We start from the raw sequence: 17,455 nt of genomic DNA on the forward strand, positions 1-17,455 counted from the left end.
AAAAGAGAGGGTGGGTGTTCTGTGTTCTCCCGCCGGTGTGTTCCTCTTCACATCCAGCCGCTTGTGTCTGTGCCCGCTAGGGTCTCGGGGGTTTTTATAGGCACGGGATGGGGGCGTGGCGGGCCAGGGTGGTCTTGGGAAATGCAACATTTGGGCGCGGAGGCAGGAGTGCCCGTCCTCACCTAGGTCCGTGGGCACAGGCCCGGGGGTGGAGCCCTCCTCCCCTCCCGTATCCGTACCGCGGTTAGTGCTCTCTGCTTTATGGCCGCAGCAATCTCAGACACTTCCCGAGCGTGTTTTTTTTCTTGTTCCTTTCGCTCCCCTTTTCGGGCGCCAGCTTTCAAACCAGACGAAAGGTGTGTGTGTTTCCCCGATTATCTCCCGGCCTTCTTTCCTTTTCGCCTCTACTCCAGGCTGTGTCCACAACCAAGCTCTCAGCAGAAGGAGGCCTCCAGCTGCCTCAAGGAAGGGCATTTCTCGCAGTGCAAAGTGCGGAAGGAAGAGGGGAGCCATACCGAGTGAAGTATTAACCAGAGTCGGTTTGCATAGAGGCGGCAACGGATAGAATTTCAGAAGTGAGGCGGAAAGACAGTCCAGCCCGGCGAAAGACGGATTGGAGAGAGGTGAGAATCTAGTTCAAAAGCCAGGAGAAGGAACAGGAAGTCAGCACAATAGTCTAGGCAGAGAGGTGGACCATCTGTAATACAGCAAGGGGTTTGGTTGAGACTTCCTTTATTCAATTATTCGAAACGTGTCTATTGAGCTATTTATTAGTCCCTGGGTACTGTGGGTGCTCCTGCCTATTCAACCATCTTGTCGATGCTGCAGGATGCGACCCCATTACCCAGGACCCAAAGCACTTCCAAAAATGAATCCCGAGGAACAGCCGTTTCTCTGCTGGAGAAGTGGGCAGCCAGGCGGAAACACGCAGAGAAATAGTTCTCTTTGGGACAGAAGGCATCACCAACCTCGTAAGACCTAGCGATCAGCAGAGCTCCCGGAGAATGTTTCCTAATCTAAAGGCCATGAGTCGGGCTTCAAAGTTGTCTTGTGCATAAAATACCGATGAACTTATACCTGTTTCACCGAGAAGGAATAAAATACGAACACAAAGACTGTAATGGGACGTATTTCTCTAAAGTGCCCTTTTCAGGTAGAAAAATGAGTACGTTTTCCCGAGTTTGCTAAAAATGGGGTGGGGTAGGGATCAAATATTCACTTTTGGGAAACATGGGCGAACACAGTGGGAACTGTATTAGAAGTTACGAGCAGAGGAGCCTGGGTGGAGACTTACATTGGCCTTGACCGCCCGTGGAGAGGAACTGGCGGTAATTCCTTCCGTTTTCCGTCAATTTCTTCAAGGGTCGCTCAGAAGCTACGGAAGCAAAGTAGAAAGGAGTGATAGGGACGGGCTACAGTACCAGCGGAAGGTGATGGCGTTGCATTTAAAAGGGTAGTCACTAAAACCCGTTGTCATGAAACACTGAGGCAGGTGACATTTGAACTTTCCTTCCGCCGAATTGTATTTTAACTGAAATTGCAGGGTTCGAAAAAATTTGCCGAGGATCGTAAGGAAGTTAGCAAAGACCGTAGGTTTTTTCCAGCTCCGAGAACTTTTAGGAAACTTCTTTTGGTGATTGGAATAACGTTCGCCTTTAAGCCTCTCATAAGACCCAGGGTGCACACCCGTCGGCAGGGCCGGTTAGCTCAGTTGGTTAGAGCGTGGTGCTAATAACGCCAAGGTCGCGGGTTCGATCCCCGTACGGGCCATACGCACTCTTTTAATGTCTATCTCACAGTAACAATTGTGCGCAGTGGTATCAAAAGTCACGAGAGAACAACAAAGTAAATGTATATGTACCCAGTAATCTACGCAGACTCTTAATGCTTATTTCACGGTAACAATTGTGTGCAGTGGTATAGAAAGTCGCAAGAGAACAAGAAAGTAAATGTATACGTACCCAGTAATCTTGATGGGACGTAGTTCCCTGAATCGTAGGGTTGCGTTTGCAGTTTAGTGTTCCTGCAAGAGCAGATGATGAAGAGAGCTGAGATTCCAGAAGGAAATTGAAACCCGGGAGGAACGTGAAAACAGAGGCGAAAACACGGAAATAAAGACCTGGGCTTTTCATTCTTTTACGATTTCCAAAGTGTACAAATCCTTCTCTATCATGACTAACTCCTGATATGGGCTTTCTTAACTGTGCATCTGCTTACTTCCCCCAGACCAGTCCTTGGCTTGTGCAGGGTAAATAAAGCCTCTCAAGAACTCCCATTTTTCATTTCTATTTCCGCTCTTTTAGCTTCCCACACTCAACTCTAGAGATACTGGACTTAAGGAAATGTCCCACAGAACGCTGAGCCTTTCACCTCCTCTTTGCTGGTCTCATGGCTTTGTTAGACACAACACCATCTTCTGGAAAATATCTTCCCTGACACCTCTCCTAGTTTTCTGAGTCTGGGTTGCCTTCCTCCTAGCACTCACGGAGATCCAGGTACAATTTGTTTTGTGGCATTCACCACGTTGTGATTGTCTGTTGCTTGGCCATCTTCTCCATGAGATCATAAGCTTCTTGGGAGTAGGATGCTTATTGCTAAACACTTTTAAAAGTCTGCATGAATCAATGAAGAGTGAGGGATATGTGTGCAGGCATGATGGAAAGAGTGTCTTGTGGTCCAAATGGGCTTCACGGGTCTGTAGAATTCATGCTATCTCAACATGGTGCATTTTGGTCCGAAGAACAATAGGCTACACTATATGGTGATTGGTTCCATTTCGCTGAATGTACTTCTAAGGCTCTGAGTGGCTCTATATGCCCCTAGGATTGCATAGTGGTAAAGGACAGAGCATGCGCAATAGATCCAAAGTCGGGAAAGGTCTGAAATGTTTTAACTTTGCTGAGGCTGAGAGACAGGAATGAACCCCCTTCCGCGTTGGGAATTTCTACTCCACTGATCCATAGCGAATAAAACAGTGAGCCAATGCACCGCAAACCCGTATTTTCTACTACAGTAATGTGATTGGCTTTGACGTTTTCAAAATTCAAGTGATCGGCATGATTTAGAACTAAAGTTTACAAAACTATAATTTGGGAAGTCCTTAGCTGTAAGCAGACACACATACACAGAATAAAGAGAGTGATATGCCCTTTACTTCAGTGTCATTTATAACACTGGAGTAATAATACTTGGAGAAGCTGAAAAACGGTATTGACCGACTTACGTAAAAATTAATAAACATTCGGTATAATTTCTGGCACAGAGTGCTGTAAAAGTCCTTGTATGTGGAATATTGTTCACCTTTAAGGAAAATGCTTTCAAGGTCTGAGGAGAGAGATTAACGCATTTCTGTTGCTACTGGCTGTTTTGCTCATTTAGTTGTAGCAACAAGCTTCTGTGAACATAAAAATGAAATAACGCTTAAAAAAATAAAATAGATGGTGGAGGAACACAATAGGGATGCATAGTAAGGTATGATTTTCTAGGCAAAAATTGATTTGTACAAAAGAATGTAGTAAAGGATTTGTGCCTGAATCTTTTTAGTATTCCCTTTGAAGCTTCTTTAGCTTATACTCCAAGGCCTCAATTGTCTTCCTTCTCCCAACAGGATTGTTTCTCTGTACCACGAACATTCTGGTCAGATTCTCTGCTTGAGCACCTTGACCTCTTGAGCACTCATCTTTGTACTGAGACCCCGATATATGCTCAAATGATGCCCTTCCGTAGGAGGGTTTCTTGCTTTGCCCAAAGAGCAATCAAGTTTTCAAGCCATTTAGGGCTCTTTCCTCACCCACCGGTCTGTGTGAAGCCTTAGAGGGAAGCCTGTTCTTCCCAGGAGAAGAATCCTGGTGGGTTCTAACCTCAACCTGTAAGTCCACTAAGCAAGCTCCTACTGAAGACCTATGATGCAAGCTCAATCCAAGAGGCCAGCACTCCACAGGGGGAAGGCAACCAAAGCAGTAGCTAATGCTTACTGAGCTCTTCTTACTGATCAGATCCATCTCTAGGTGCTGCGATCCAACCAGAGAATCCCAGAGTCCTCATTTCCCATGTGAAGAAAGATGATTGAAGGAAGGAGCAGGAGTGGGGAGTGAGGAAGGGGATGGGGAGTGGGTAAAGGATGTCTTCAAGGTGTCAACTTCTCAGATTCCGCTCCTAAAAGCTTCTGAATGGGCCACCTCCACACTCCCAAGTCCCTTACTGCCTGTGGATTCCTTCCCAGTAGACATTGTCACATAACATCTTATGTATTTTTCTTGTTTGCTTCTGATCTGTTTCTCCTCGCCCCTATCCACTAGAAGGTAATTTCACAAAGGTGGGAATATATGCGTTTTTTCACTGTTAAACGGCTGTACCCCAAACAGTCTCTTAACAAGATATGTGCTCGAGAAATACATGTAGGTTAAAAGAATAAATGACTTCACCCACTCACCTCATAATTACAACTGGGTAACCTTGAGAGCAGGAAGTTGGATGAAAAATTTCCCGTTTCATCCATCAGCTAGCGAGAAAGACCAATTATATGATATAGCTTGCAGTTTCTTGTGTCATCTATATCCCTTTACCACTCATTTTACTCAAACCACTGACAAGCCAAAAAAAAAAAAAAAAACAAAAAACCACACACACACACACACACACAAACAAAGAAAACCTAAATCACTTTTCCATTCTAAGCTAACATTGAGTCAGTCTTCAAATTGTTATCTCATAGCATTTGCATTTCATTATTTAGTGCACCCATTTTGTTTCCCTCAACCAAAATAGCAGCAAAAACTGTATCCTCTCTGATGTTCAAACTCAAAACCTTTAGATTTTGAGATTGATGTGTGGCCTGCTGCAGAAAGAAGGCAGTTCTCGCCTAAGAGTTGACATCCCACATGTTATTTCCCAAGCACTGCTGCTTTATCAGTTCCTAACTTTCAAAGAACACAATCAATGGTGCTTGGAAATCACTCTTTATCAGCCAATCCAATCCTGCAACCAAAGAATTTTATCCTCAGGACAGGCGGAATCTACCCATTTCTAGTATTCACCTAACAATACAACCATCTTGAGGCAAGAGGCCAGGAACAATTGCACCTGTTTTGCTGACTTTTTCCCTCTTGTGGCCCAGTCATCTGGCTTCTCCCTCCTTCAGAGATCTTAGTCACTCTTACACCTCCCATGGTCTCCTTTTTTGAAAAGACACACAGGACATGTTCAGGCCATAATAGTTCACTGACTGCCCAACTGAGTGAATGAAGGAATGAAAAAAATAGTCTTTAAAGGTGTCTCCTGTCCATACTACTTTGTGTTACTCTCTATCTCCACTTGCATCTACATGACTGGAGACAATCCTGCTACAAAAAGCATAAAGCAAATCATGTATGCCATTCATTATACTGAGAGATTTATTGAGTTTACTTCGTATAGTCCAGCAGAACTTCACCAACAAAACTATGTGTCCTAATCTGCACTTTCTAGAAGTAATGGAACCTCAGATAAGTTTCGTTTCTAAGGTGCCAGAGCTGCTAAGTATTAAAGCTTGAACTGAGAAGACGTTTTAGATTTTAAAACGTGATTCTTTCTCTGCTCCAGTTCACAATCTTACTGCCTACTCCTCTCCACAGCACCCCATTCATTCACACACCAAATATCTCATTCCCCAAATCCCCTTTACTTACCTTTTGGGCTTCGTTTCCAAGTCAACTTTTGACACATTTTTCTCCTTCAAACACCACATCCAGTGATTTGTCAAAGAGTAAACGTTATTCCTGCAAAACATTTTTGAATCTGTCCATTCCTTTCCATTGATTCAGTACACATTCACAGGGAAGACGCTCTGTGCCAGACACTGTTGTAAGTTCAGGAGATTCTAAAGATTCAAGCAGCCCAGTCCTCAAGAGAAGGCAGGATAAATATGGACAAGGGAAGATACCATTTCAGTCTCCGTGTCATTTACAGCTAAGTAACGCTTTCAAAAATGTCAGTTTCAATATATCACTCTTTTGCACTCTGAACATTCCTGATTTCCTAGTTATAGCACGATCCTGCTTTTCTTTGATTTTTTTTCTCTTCTTTCTACCCAAATTGTGATTTTGCTTTAGAAAGTTGATTGATTAGATCCATTGCTGGATGAGTGTTGTTCAGTTCTCAAATGTGTTTACTGACTTATCATCTGCTGGATCTATCAATTACTGAGAGAGGAGTGTTAACGTCTGCAAATGTAATTGGATTTTTCTGTTTTTATCTGGATTATCCAATTTTGCTTATGGGTTTTGAAGCCCTGTGTCCTTATATGCATTTGGGACATTATTTCTCTGGTGTGTTGACACCTCTAATTATGTAACAGCTTTATCCCTGGAACTTTTCTACAATTTAAAATCTGGTTTGTCTGATTTGAATATATCCACCACAGCTTTCTTTGAGTAATGCCTAAATGACATGTCTTTTCGCATTCTTTACTTTCAATATGCCATGTAACTTTTAATGTCATATATAAGCATATTACTAGTGACTTGCCTATAGTCAGCATATTCATTTATAATACATTCTGACAATTTCTGGTTTTCAACTCATGGGTTTAGATCATTTACATTTAATGTTTTTATACGTAAGTTTTTAGATAGATCCACTGTTTTTCTTTTTGAGGTGGAGTCTTGCTCTTGTCACCCAGGCTGAAGTGCAATGGCACAATCTCCCCTCACTGCAACCTCCGCATCCCAGGTGCAAGTGATTCTCCTGTCTCAGCCTCCCGAGTAGTTGGGATTACAGGCACCCAGCCCCATGCCTGGCTAATTTTTTGTATTCTTAGTAGAGACGGGGTTTCACCATGTTGGCCAGGCTGGTCTCAATCTCCTGACCTCAGGTGATCCACCTGCCTCGGCCTCCCAAAGTGCTGTTATTACAGGCGTGAGCCACTGCGCCCAGCCGACAGATCTACTTTTTAATGATCTATTAATCATTTGTTCCCCTTGTCTCAATTCTTGTGTGTTCTTGTACCTAGTTTATTTCGGTTTATTTAAATCTGGGTCGTAAGTGATCTAGGGATCACCATCCCAGGGGTCTAGGGCTCGCCATAATGGCGCAATCTTGGCGCACTGCAACCTCTGCCTCCCGGGTTCAAGTGATTCTCCTGCCTCAGCCTCCCGAGTAGCTAGGACTACAGGTACGTGGCTAATTTTTGTATTTTTAGTAGAGATGGGGTTCCACCATGTTGGCCAGGCTGGTCTCAAACTCCTGACCTCAGGTGATCTGCCTGCGTTGGGCTCCCAAAGTGCTGGCATTACAGCTGCGAGCCACCGCGCCCGGCCTGGGCTTAACTTTTACATTTTATTTTATTTTAAGACAGGGTCTCACTTTATTGCCAGGACACTGGTGCGATCTCTGTTCACTGCAACCTCCGCCTCCCGGGTTCAAGCGATCCTCCCACCTCAGTCTCCTGAGTAGCTGGAACTACAGATGCATACCACCACACCCGGCTGAGTTTTGTATTTTTTTGTAGAGACTGTGTTTCACTGTGTTGCCCAGGCTGGTCTCAAACTCCTGGCGTCAAGGGATCCGCCCATCTCGGGCTCTCAAAGGGCTGGGATTACAGTAATGAGCCACCACGTCTGGCCTTGGGCTTACCTTTCTAGTCAACTTTGATTCATTGTCTTCCTTCAAACACGACATTCGATGATTTGCCGAATAATGGACATTATTCTTGCACAACTCTTTTGAATCTATCAATCGCTATCCACTCATTTAGGACATATTCACTGGGGAGATGCTCTGTGCCAGACACTGTAGTAGGATCAGGTAATTCAGAGGAAGTATAGACACCCCAGACCTCAAAAGAAGACAAGATAAATATAGACGATGGAAGATCCACCTCCAGATTCACCATAGTCAGTCTTTCTGTCATCTCCAGCTAAATAACACCTTCAAAAATGTTTCAAAATAACTAAGTCACTATTTCAAACCCTTTCAGTAATAGCACCCTTCTGTATGCTGGACCACTCTTAATTTCCTGGTTATAACATGATCTTACTTTTCTTTTTAATTTTTGTCTTTGCTTTCTGGCTAAATTTTTATTTTGCATTATGAAGTTGATTAGATCCATTGGTGGATGGTGTGGTTCAGTTCTCCAACACGTTTGTCGATTTGTTGTCTACTAAGTCTACCAATTACTGAGAGAGGAGTTTTAGTGTCTTCAACTATAATTGGATATTTCTATTTTTACCTGGCTTATCTAATTTTGTTCATGTGTTTGGAAAATCTGTGTCTTCATATACATTTGGAACAGTATTACCCGGAGAATGGACAATCGTAGTTCTTTAGCAGCCCTCATTATTCCTGAAAAGTTTCTTTGCTTTCAAATCTACTTTGTCTGATTTTAATGTATACACCACAGCTGTCTTTGATTAGTGCTTGCATGAGGTATCTTTTCCACTCTTTTCCTTCAAGCTGCTATATAACTTTTATTCTTATACATAAGTGTACTGCAGGTGGCTGTCTTATAGTCAGCATATTTATTTTTAATACATTCTGATGATCTCTAGTTTTAAATTAAGTACTTAGATCATTTACATGTAATGCTATTATAGATAAGTTTTTAGATAGATCTGCTATTTAATAATTTATTAACCCCTGTTCCCTCCGTTTTAATTCTTCTATGTTCCCCTTTCTGTCTTGTTCTGGTTTATTTAAATCTGGTTAGTGAGTGGTCTAGGGATTACCATACACATATATAACTTTTCACAATATACTTAGAATCAATATTTTACCATTCAAGTGGAATATAGAAACTTCATCAAGAGTTAGGCCCATTACACTTACCCTTTTATCTTATTTATGTAGTACGTCTAGATACAATGACAACTGTTTCTGACAGAGCTACAATTTTCGCTTTCAATCACCAAACATACATTAAGGAACTCAAGAGAAGAATAAGAGTCTGTTATGTCTACCCAGACATTTTCTATTTCTGCTTTTGTTCCTTCATTGATGACGTTCTAAGTTTCCTTCTGGTATCACTTTTCTCATCTCAAATCTTTGCTAATTATTTTCTAGCATTCTCGCTAAGAATGAGAATGGATTTACGCACCTTCCAATGAGAATGCATTTATTTGCCTTTATGTCTGAAAGATACTTTTGCTCCACATAGTATTCTGGGTTGATAGGTCTTTTTCTTTTGTTACTTACTAAATACTATGACATTTTTTTTTTCTGGCCCCTGTGGTTCCTGAAGAGAAATCTACACTCATTCACATGGTAGTTCCTTTTCCATTTTCCTTTGACTGCTTTCAAGATTGTTTTGTGCTTTCCTCGTTTTCAGCAGTTTGATTATGATATGTCTTGCAATGGGTTTCTTTGGGTTTGTCCTGCTTGACCTTTGCCAAACTTTAAAAACCTGGTTTATATCTTTTGACAAATTGGATACATTTTCAGCCATTAATTCTTCAAAGCTCTATCCCACAAAGACCTCTTTGTCCTCTTCTTTTCAGATTACAATAATGTGAATGTTAGATTTGTTGTTTTTATTTGTCCCTGAGGCTCTGTTCATTTACAAAAATCCTCCTTTCTCTCTATAGTTCAGATTATGTAGGTATTCTTGTTCTGTTTTCAAGTTCGTTGGCTTTTTCTTAGCATCTGCATTCTGTTATTGAGACCACCCGGTTAAGCTTTTTATTTCCCCTAAGAGTTTTGGTTAATACATTTTTTTTAATTCTTAAGTTTAAAATTGGTTTTACATATTCCAGATATTTGCTGACACTTTCCAACTTTCCATTCACTTCACGAATGTTATCCCCTAATTCTAGGAGCATTGTTATCATGACTGCTCTAATGTATGTGTCAGATGATTTTGACATCTGTGTCCTCTCAGTATTGTTATTCGAGGAGTCTCTTTGCCATGTGAATTAAGATCTCCCTGATTTTTCATAATGCTGAATATTTTGGGGCTTGTAACCTGGACTTCTTTGGATTATGTGATGAGACGCTGTGTTTTGTTGAAATCTTAAGAATAATATTGCTATTTTTGTTTTTGCAGACACAAAAATTGCCTTGTATTCAAGTTCCAAGTACCAACCAGCCTTCCATGTGTTGTTGTTTCAAAGATAACTCTATTTGCAAAGCCTTTGCACTACTGTTCCGAGATCTCCAGAATGTGTGCAACCCAGTGGTCAGTGAGGACTGGAAAGTTGGCCATTGCGCAGTTCAGCTCTCAGGCTCTTTTTTGGTAAGTTGTTTGGGATTAGAGCCACTTAGTCACAGCTGGCAGGTGCGTCCACAAGCTCATGAACAACTTTATGGGCTTGCTTTGTACAGTATCTGTCCAGGCACATTCTAGTTACTTGACACATCCTGGTTTCAGTCCCCTGACCAGAAAGCCGGGGCTGTATTTACCCAGGTGGCGCTGCCCGGCACTTTTCACAACTGTCTCACATTTAGGACCAAGCTGCAGGCAGAAACAGGGAGAAAAGAGCAGGTGTATATGTCCCTTGGCTTCACAGCTCCTTGAAGAAACAGAAAATTAATTACACAGTAGATCTACACTATACTGAATGCCAGGAGGGAGCCGTCACCAGCCCTGTATTGTTGCTGCTCCTATGTCTTGAACCAATGCAGCATCCTCCTCTCAGACACTAACTTGGGTTTGGAGATCTGAGTGTTTGGAGACACCATGTCTAAATAATAAAGCTTGGAGAATGTGGGCATCGATCCCACTACCTCTTGCATGCTAAGCAAGCGCTCTACCACTTGAGCTAATTCCCCACATCAGGGGAGCTTTATTTATCCTTAGTGGGTGGCATGGAACACAGGTGATTTCAGGGCCTTCAGCACAAAAGCAGGACTCTACTAAGAGCAGATCTTCTCATTGATGGCCCAGGGCAAGGCCCAGTGGCTACTCATTCTCTGCAAAGAAGGAGGAGAAAAGGGAAGAAGGAGAAAGTCACAAAGGGAAAACTCATGCTTCCAAAATGCCAAGTTTAGGGTATTCCGGGACAGAAAAAGGCACAATCCAGCAAAGGAGGACTTGCCTAGACCTGCCCAGCTAAGGTGTCACAGATTTTTAAAAAAGGATTAAATGATTAAAAATGAGTAAATGATTTTATGTGTGTGTGCACGTGTGTGTGTGTGTGTGTGTGTGTGTGTGTTTATAAAAGTGGGATGGCACTATCACTTGTTCCTTGTAGCTGAGACTGTCTGGGGGTTGTGAGATGGTACGCGTTTCTGGAAGGCAAAAAGCTCCTGTTGTTTTCATAACTAGGCCCGTTCACGAATGAGGCCAGCGTGCTGACCACTGCCCTAGGAAACCCCTGGAGAGTGCTTCTTTCACTTACATCTGAGATACGGGTTGCCTCCTTGCTAAGGTGTGTCGTGTACAAGTTACTTGTCCAACAATATGTCAGAACAACAACAACAAAATTACAGAGCAGAGCCATAAAGAATAAGAGGCAAGATCATATCAGAGTGTAAGAATATGTGTAATATCAGAGTGGAAGAATCAAAACTGAGCTATGCAGAGAAGGAGTGGACATACGTTGGAGAAAACCGGACTGTTTGTAGGAATTCCTGTGTGCCGAAATAAATCTGTTCAACTTAAGTGGAGTGTCTGTGTCTGTGTGTGTGTGTGTGTGTGTGTGTGTGTGAAATACACATGGAGGGAAGCAGTGATTGAAAAGCCTGGTCCCTTAGAAATATGTTGGGAGAGTTTTATGAAAACTTAAGATAAATTGAAAAAATCCCAGGCAAAATGCTTAAATAATTAAAGCAACATGTTAGAGAAAGGTATTTAGTTTTGAATGTCAGCGCTCAAACATGAGAAAACAGGAACTGGGGAGAAAGGGAAAGAAGTCATAAAGATATTAAAAGATTGAGATTTATCCACATTTATCGTGTCAGCTCCTGAGGTGGACAGCAGGAGTCTTTCCGCAGCACCAGTGCCCATCACACTTCAGGGTGCAGAAACATCCTGCATAAATAGTGTAGCACGGATGATGACAGAGGTGAATGAAAAGGAAGAAAAAGATTCTGGGGACGTTGTGCAGGAAGGATCTACAGCATTTGTCAAGACATTGGGTGGAGAGATTTGAGGGAGAGGAGACAAAGGCACTGGGAAGTTTGACCTACTGTGGTAGACACAAAAGAGATTCTGAATTCATATCTGATGAATGAATCCACTCGTTCATTTGTATTTGTTATGTGAATGAATGTTACAGGAATGCCCTGGTGTGGAGAAAACAGATGGCGAGACTATGTGCTAGGGTAAAGCAAGAGCTCAAGTTTTTTTGTTTTTGTTTTTTAATTTAGAAAGAAATCTGCTTTTCATATCTGGTTTTCCTGTTTAAAGCTACATGATTTGAGGAAAATGGTTGAACTCCTCTGAGCTTTAGTGTCATCTACAAAATTTGGATAATGTTACTGAGGGAAACTGAAAAGACACATCAACCAACTTCTATAAAGAATAATAAACATTCACTTCCATTTCTAATGCGTGGTGCTGAAAAGTCCTTATATGTGGAATATTGTTCACCTTTAAGGAACCTGCTCTCAAGAGGTGATGGGGGACTATTTTAGTGCAGCTCTGTTGTCACTGGCTGTTGTGCTCATTTAGTTGGCACCAAGAAGTCTCTGTGAACATAAAGATAAAATAAAGATTGCAGAGGAATGGAATACAAACACACAGTAAGGTGAGATTTGCACAACAGAATATAGTAAAGGATTTGTGCCTGATTCTTTTTGCATTCTCTTTGAATCATTTTTAGCCTTTATTCTAAGTCCCCCATTATCGTCATCCTTCTTCCAACAAGACTGTTTCTCTTCACCATGGATATTCTAGTCAGACTGTCTGCTTAACCATCTTGACCTCCTGAGCACTCTGTTTGTACTGAGACCCTGATTTATGTTCAGATGATGCTCTTCCATAGCAGGGCTTCCTGCTTTGCCCAAAGAGCATTCAATTTCTCAAGCCATTTAGGGCTCTTTCCCCACCCAGTATCTATCTGAAACCTTAGAGGGAAGCCTATTCTTTTCAGGAAGAGAACCCTGCTGGGTTCTAACCTCAATCTGTAAATCTGCTAGGGTAACTGGGATTAGCTCAGATTAACAACTGGGGTTAGCTCAGCTACTCCAGAGCTTGCTCTCTGAGAACGGATGGTGCTGCTACTTCCCATGAAGGCTGAATAAAAAGAGGCATCTTCAGGCAGGCGAAAGCACTATGGTAGTTGCTGGTAGATTCCTTCTGACCATTGGCTATCTCTCTGACCTGATGGGTGAAGGGTGACAAAAATTGGAGACTTGAAAAACAGGCAAAAAAAAAAAAAAATCGAAGAAATTTTAAGAGAACCATGCACAAATTCTTAAGATTCTTTTATCCAAATCCTTTTTGTCTGGAAAATAATACCTTACTATATATCTGTATTCTATTCCTCCATAATTTATTTTATTTTAATTTATTTCAATGTTCACAAGAAGCTGGATGCTACCAAATGAGCAAATCAGCCGTGACAACAGAACTTCACTAAAATCTCTCATCAGATATTGATACAGTCAAGGCCCTCATGAATGCCTATGATACAAATTCAGTGGGAGAGGCCAGAATTCCACAGAGAGAAGACAACAAAAGCAGTAGCTAATACTTGCTGAGCAGTTCCTATTGCCCAGATCCATCTCTAGGTGCTGAGAAGCAGCCAGAGAATCCCACAGTCCTCATTTTTCATATGAAGAAGCGTGCGAGGGATTGACCACCCCAGTCCTCATGTATCATCAGTTTTCCAACGAAGCCAAGTAGCCTTCTGTGCAAAACGCTCTCCTAACCCCCGGTTGCGTTGATGGTAAAAGTACTCTGATGACAGTGTTAGAAAAACACGAGCACAGGTGTTCCGGCAAGATGACTAGAAGAAGGCGAGGCTAAAGTTGTCAAGGTGACAGAGTCCCTGATTGTCCTCCTGAAAGCTGAATGTGCCACCTCCACATTCCCAAACACTTTACTGCCTAGCGATTCCCTCACAGTAGACATCGTCAAATCACTTCTTACATAGTTTGTGTTGTTTCCTGTCTGTTTCTCCCCACTCCTCCCAGGTAGGATGTAGTTTCACAATGGTAGGAACATTTGTGTTGTATACACTTTCTCCCCACTCCTCTCAACTAGGACACAGTTTCACAAAGGTGGGAATGTTTGCGTTGTATTCACTCTTGACCCAAAACAGCCTCTTAACAAGATACGTGTTCAAGAAATATTTATTGGATGATGAAAAGAATAAATGACTTCACCAATCCATACCCAATAATTACTGTTAGATGAACCTGAGAGCGGGAAGTTGGAAGAGAAATTTCCCCTGCTTCCTGTGTCAGCTAGAAAGACCAACGATATGACATAGCTTGTAGTTTCTGGTGTAATCTACTCTTCTGTTTTCATCACTCATTTTACTCAAACCAGTGGAAAGTCGAAGAAACAAGAAAACTTGAATAATCTTTCCATTTCCTACGAATATTGGGTCAGTCTTCAAATCCTTATCTGGTACAGCATTTATGTTCCGATATTTAGTGTAGGGAGCTAATGTATTAAAAGCAATGCCCTCTCTGAGGCTTGAACTCAGGACCTTCAGATTATGAGACTGACGCGCTGCCGGCTGCGCTAAGAGGGCTCGCGCTGAGAGCTCTACAACATCCGATTTATCAAAGTTCATTTCCCACCTGCTTTACGGTTTCAGCTTTTAAAAACCACAATCAATTCTCCTTGAAAGTTACTCTGTATCAATCCATGCCGCACTAGGAAGATTCCACACCCAAGACCAGAGGGGTCTACGCCTTTCCAGTATTTCATAGGACCGTCTGGGTTCTGCGTTACCAGGATCAATTGTACCTGTCTTTTGCTGCTCTTTTTCCCTCTTGCAGCCCGGTGATACGGCTTTTCCTTCCCTCAGAGATCTTAGTCACTCTTACACTTTCCACGGTCTCCTCTGTTGAAAAAAAGACACGAGGTTCTCAGTTCATGATAGTTCACTGACCACCTGGATAAGTGAATGAAGAAATGGTCATCAAACATGTCTCTTGACCATACTACTGTCTTCCTTCATATCTCCACTTGCATCTACACGACTGAAGACATTGCCGCTACAAAAAGCACAAACCGCTTATAATAGTACCCTCCTTGTTTTTTACCCCTTTGTTTTATCCTGTGTGCTATTAATTATACTACGAGATTTATTACGTTTACGTGGTCCAATTGAATTTCGCTAACGAAAGGATGTGCCCTAATGTGCAATTTCTAGATGTAATGGATTCTCAGATAATTATTGTTTCTAAGGTGCCACAGATGCTAGGTGGCAAACCCTGAACTGAGAAGTAGATTTATTTTAGATTCCAAAATGGGAGTCTTTTCTCTGCTCCTGTTCCTTATCTCTCTGCCTGTTTTTTCTCCACAGTAGTCCATTCATTCATACACCAAATTCTCAACCTCCTCCTGGGCCTACACTTCCAAGTCATCTTTGACTCATTGTCCTCCTTCAAACACCACATTCAATGATTTGCCAAATACTGAAAATTATGCTTGCACATCTCTTTTGAATTTGTCAGACAGAAAGCCAGAGTCAGGGAATGAAGGATTTGGCACAAACTCAATTCTTAGAAAAAAGTCCCACAGGCAGATCAGGAATAGGGTGTATGTGGCAGCAGGCAGTGAACTGTGGTTATTTCCATCTGCCTTGGGCCTCACCATTGCAGTACCCTGTCTACTATTTAATGTAATAACATCCAGGGAAAATTCCTCTGGATAACCTCCTATATTACAAACAGAACAAATGAGGACATTTATCAGGGTCACACGTGAAACCTGGTAGATTTTTTTTTTTTTTCTCTAAGTGGACAATGAGCTGGACATTGACCTAATCTTGCAGTAAATGCTCAGCAGAAAATGCTGTAAAGCAATTCCTTCCTCATCAGTCCTCAGAATCTGGTGAGGGTGAACTAAAGGGGAAGGGCAGGAAGGTCATGATCCACACTGAGCTGAGCAGTGGGACCGTCCCTGCATTTCACCTCAGGAAAAGTCTGCAAGGAACTGAGATGAAGCTCTGATACAAGGGTCCTCTGGAAATGGAGTGACCTTGATTGCTCGGGACTTTGGTGTGCAGTCTCGAGGCTTGAGAGAAAAAGAACATTTTCATATTTGGCTCTGCTGTCAGTCTGGTAACTGGGGTCCTCCATTGGCCCGTCTTCTGGCTGCCCACAGAGGCCCAGACCCCAGCTGTAGGCCTCTGCACTCTACCAGTCTTGCTCCAGACCCAGAACAGTGGACTCATTTTCATCACTGAGGCCACAACTCAAATGTCACTGTCTCAGAGAGTCTAAGAGGTCTTCTTTGACCTCTCTGGCTGAATCAATGTCCTGCCTCTCTCTCCATCTTTTAAATAAAATTTTTAATAAATTGGAAAGCATATTAAATTATTGTTTTTATTTTCGATCTCTCCCCTGGAATATAAGCTTCTTGAAAAGCTGACAATCTAGATTTCCCAGTTTATGCCCAGTCTCTACAGTTGTGATGATACTTTCTTGTAATTTCCTGTTCAGAAATCAATGACATGCAGAGGGAAAGCTTTCTTCTGTGTGTTTTCTTTCACAGCGTAAGTTCAAAAAGAATTCTTAAACCAAGGTAAGATGGCAAGCTGTGAGCCTTTCTGGAATGAGCAAGATAATTGGCCACAGGTGAAAAGAAGCAAGATCAATCTACCCATGAAGATTTCGCAAAGTTATTTCTACTTTGTAATCATAAAGTATGCCCTTTTGAGCTCTTACTGGTTTGAGGAAAAGGCAATTGGCATGACAAATTTGTAATAAATAGAAGTCATCAGCTTTTCCCAGTGGCCTGCCATGACCATATATATAGTGGTTAGTATTCTGCATTGTGGCTGCCACATCTGTGGGAATCTGAATATGACAGTCTGAAATCTACTGCTTTGTTTTTTTTTTCAATCCCAGAAACTGATTCTAAGGCTTTAATGCGGAGCTAGGTTTTGTGTTATTTAGAAGATGTAGAAAGAAAACCTTCTTTGACTCCTTTCTAGGCACTGGTTATCAAACCAGACAAGAATGATAAAGCATGGGTTTTTACAATCCATTATCCTTCAGCTTCCCTTTTCTCTCTATCTCCACTCAAGGCAGTATCCACAGTTACATTTAAAAATGAGGAGCTATCCAGACGCCTTGCTCAAAGGTATTGGCAAAGTCTCAGAAGAATGAAACAACAGGTTTTGAAGCTGAATTAACAATGATTTTGTTTTCTGAGAGTGTGCATAGGATTGAATTCCAAGAGTAAAGCTGGAAGACAGGCCAGGTTTTTACGAAGCGCTTTGAATGTCAGGATAAAATGTTTAAGCACTATAAGCAAAGTTTGCTGGTAAGTGAATTTAGGACAGACTGTAACTGAATTTGCATTTCAGTATCATTCCAACAGGGCACAGAGTTGAGAGTTGAGTGCAAAGATCATGAG

At 42.0% G+C, this 17,455-nt stretch overlaps 1 long non-coding RNA gene and 3 other non-coding genes across 4 annotated transcripts; 1 reads left to right on the forward strand and 3 right to left on the reverse strand.

Moving 5' to 3' along the window:
- Window positions 1-1,696: 1,696 nt before the first annotated feature.
- On the forward strand, window positions 1,697-1,770 carry TRNAI-AAU. The gene has a single exon. It is a non-coding gene; the product is annotated as a tRNA-Ile (tRNA).
- Window positions 1,771-4,292: 2,522 nt separating this feature from the next.
- Window positions 4,293-14,910, reverse strand: LOC117088352. The gene is made up of 4 exons (XR_004439171.1): window positions 14,834-14,910; window positions 7,612-7,813; window positions 5,667-5,756; window positions 4,293-4,501 (listed from the first exon to the last, which is right to left on the reverse strand). It is a non-coding gene; the product is annotated as an uncharacterized LOC117088352 (long non-coding RNA).
- TRNAA-AGC lies at window positions 10,668-10,740 on the reverse strand. The gene has a single exon. It is a non-coding gene; the product is annotated as a tRNA-Ala (tRNA).
- Window positions 14,543-14,615, reverse strand: TRNAM-CAU. Its single transcript has one exon. It is a non-coding gene; the product is annotated as a tRNA-Met (tRNA).
- Window positions 14,911-17,455: the final 2,545 nt, after the last annotated feature.

The sequence above is a fragment of the Trachypithecus francoisi genome, unplaced genomic scaffold (genome assembly GCF_009764315.1).
Source record: "Trachypithecus francoisi isolate TF-2019V2 unplaced genomic scaffold, Tfra_2.0 Lachesis_group10, whole genome shotgun sequence".
NCBI classification, from domain to species: domain Eukaryota; kingdom Metazoa; phylum Chordata; class Mammalia; order Primates; family Cercopithecidae; genus Trachypithecus; species Trachypithecus francoisi.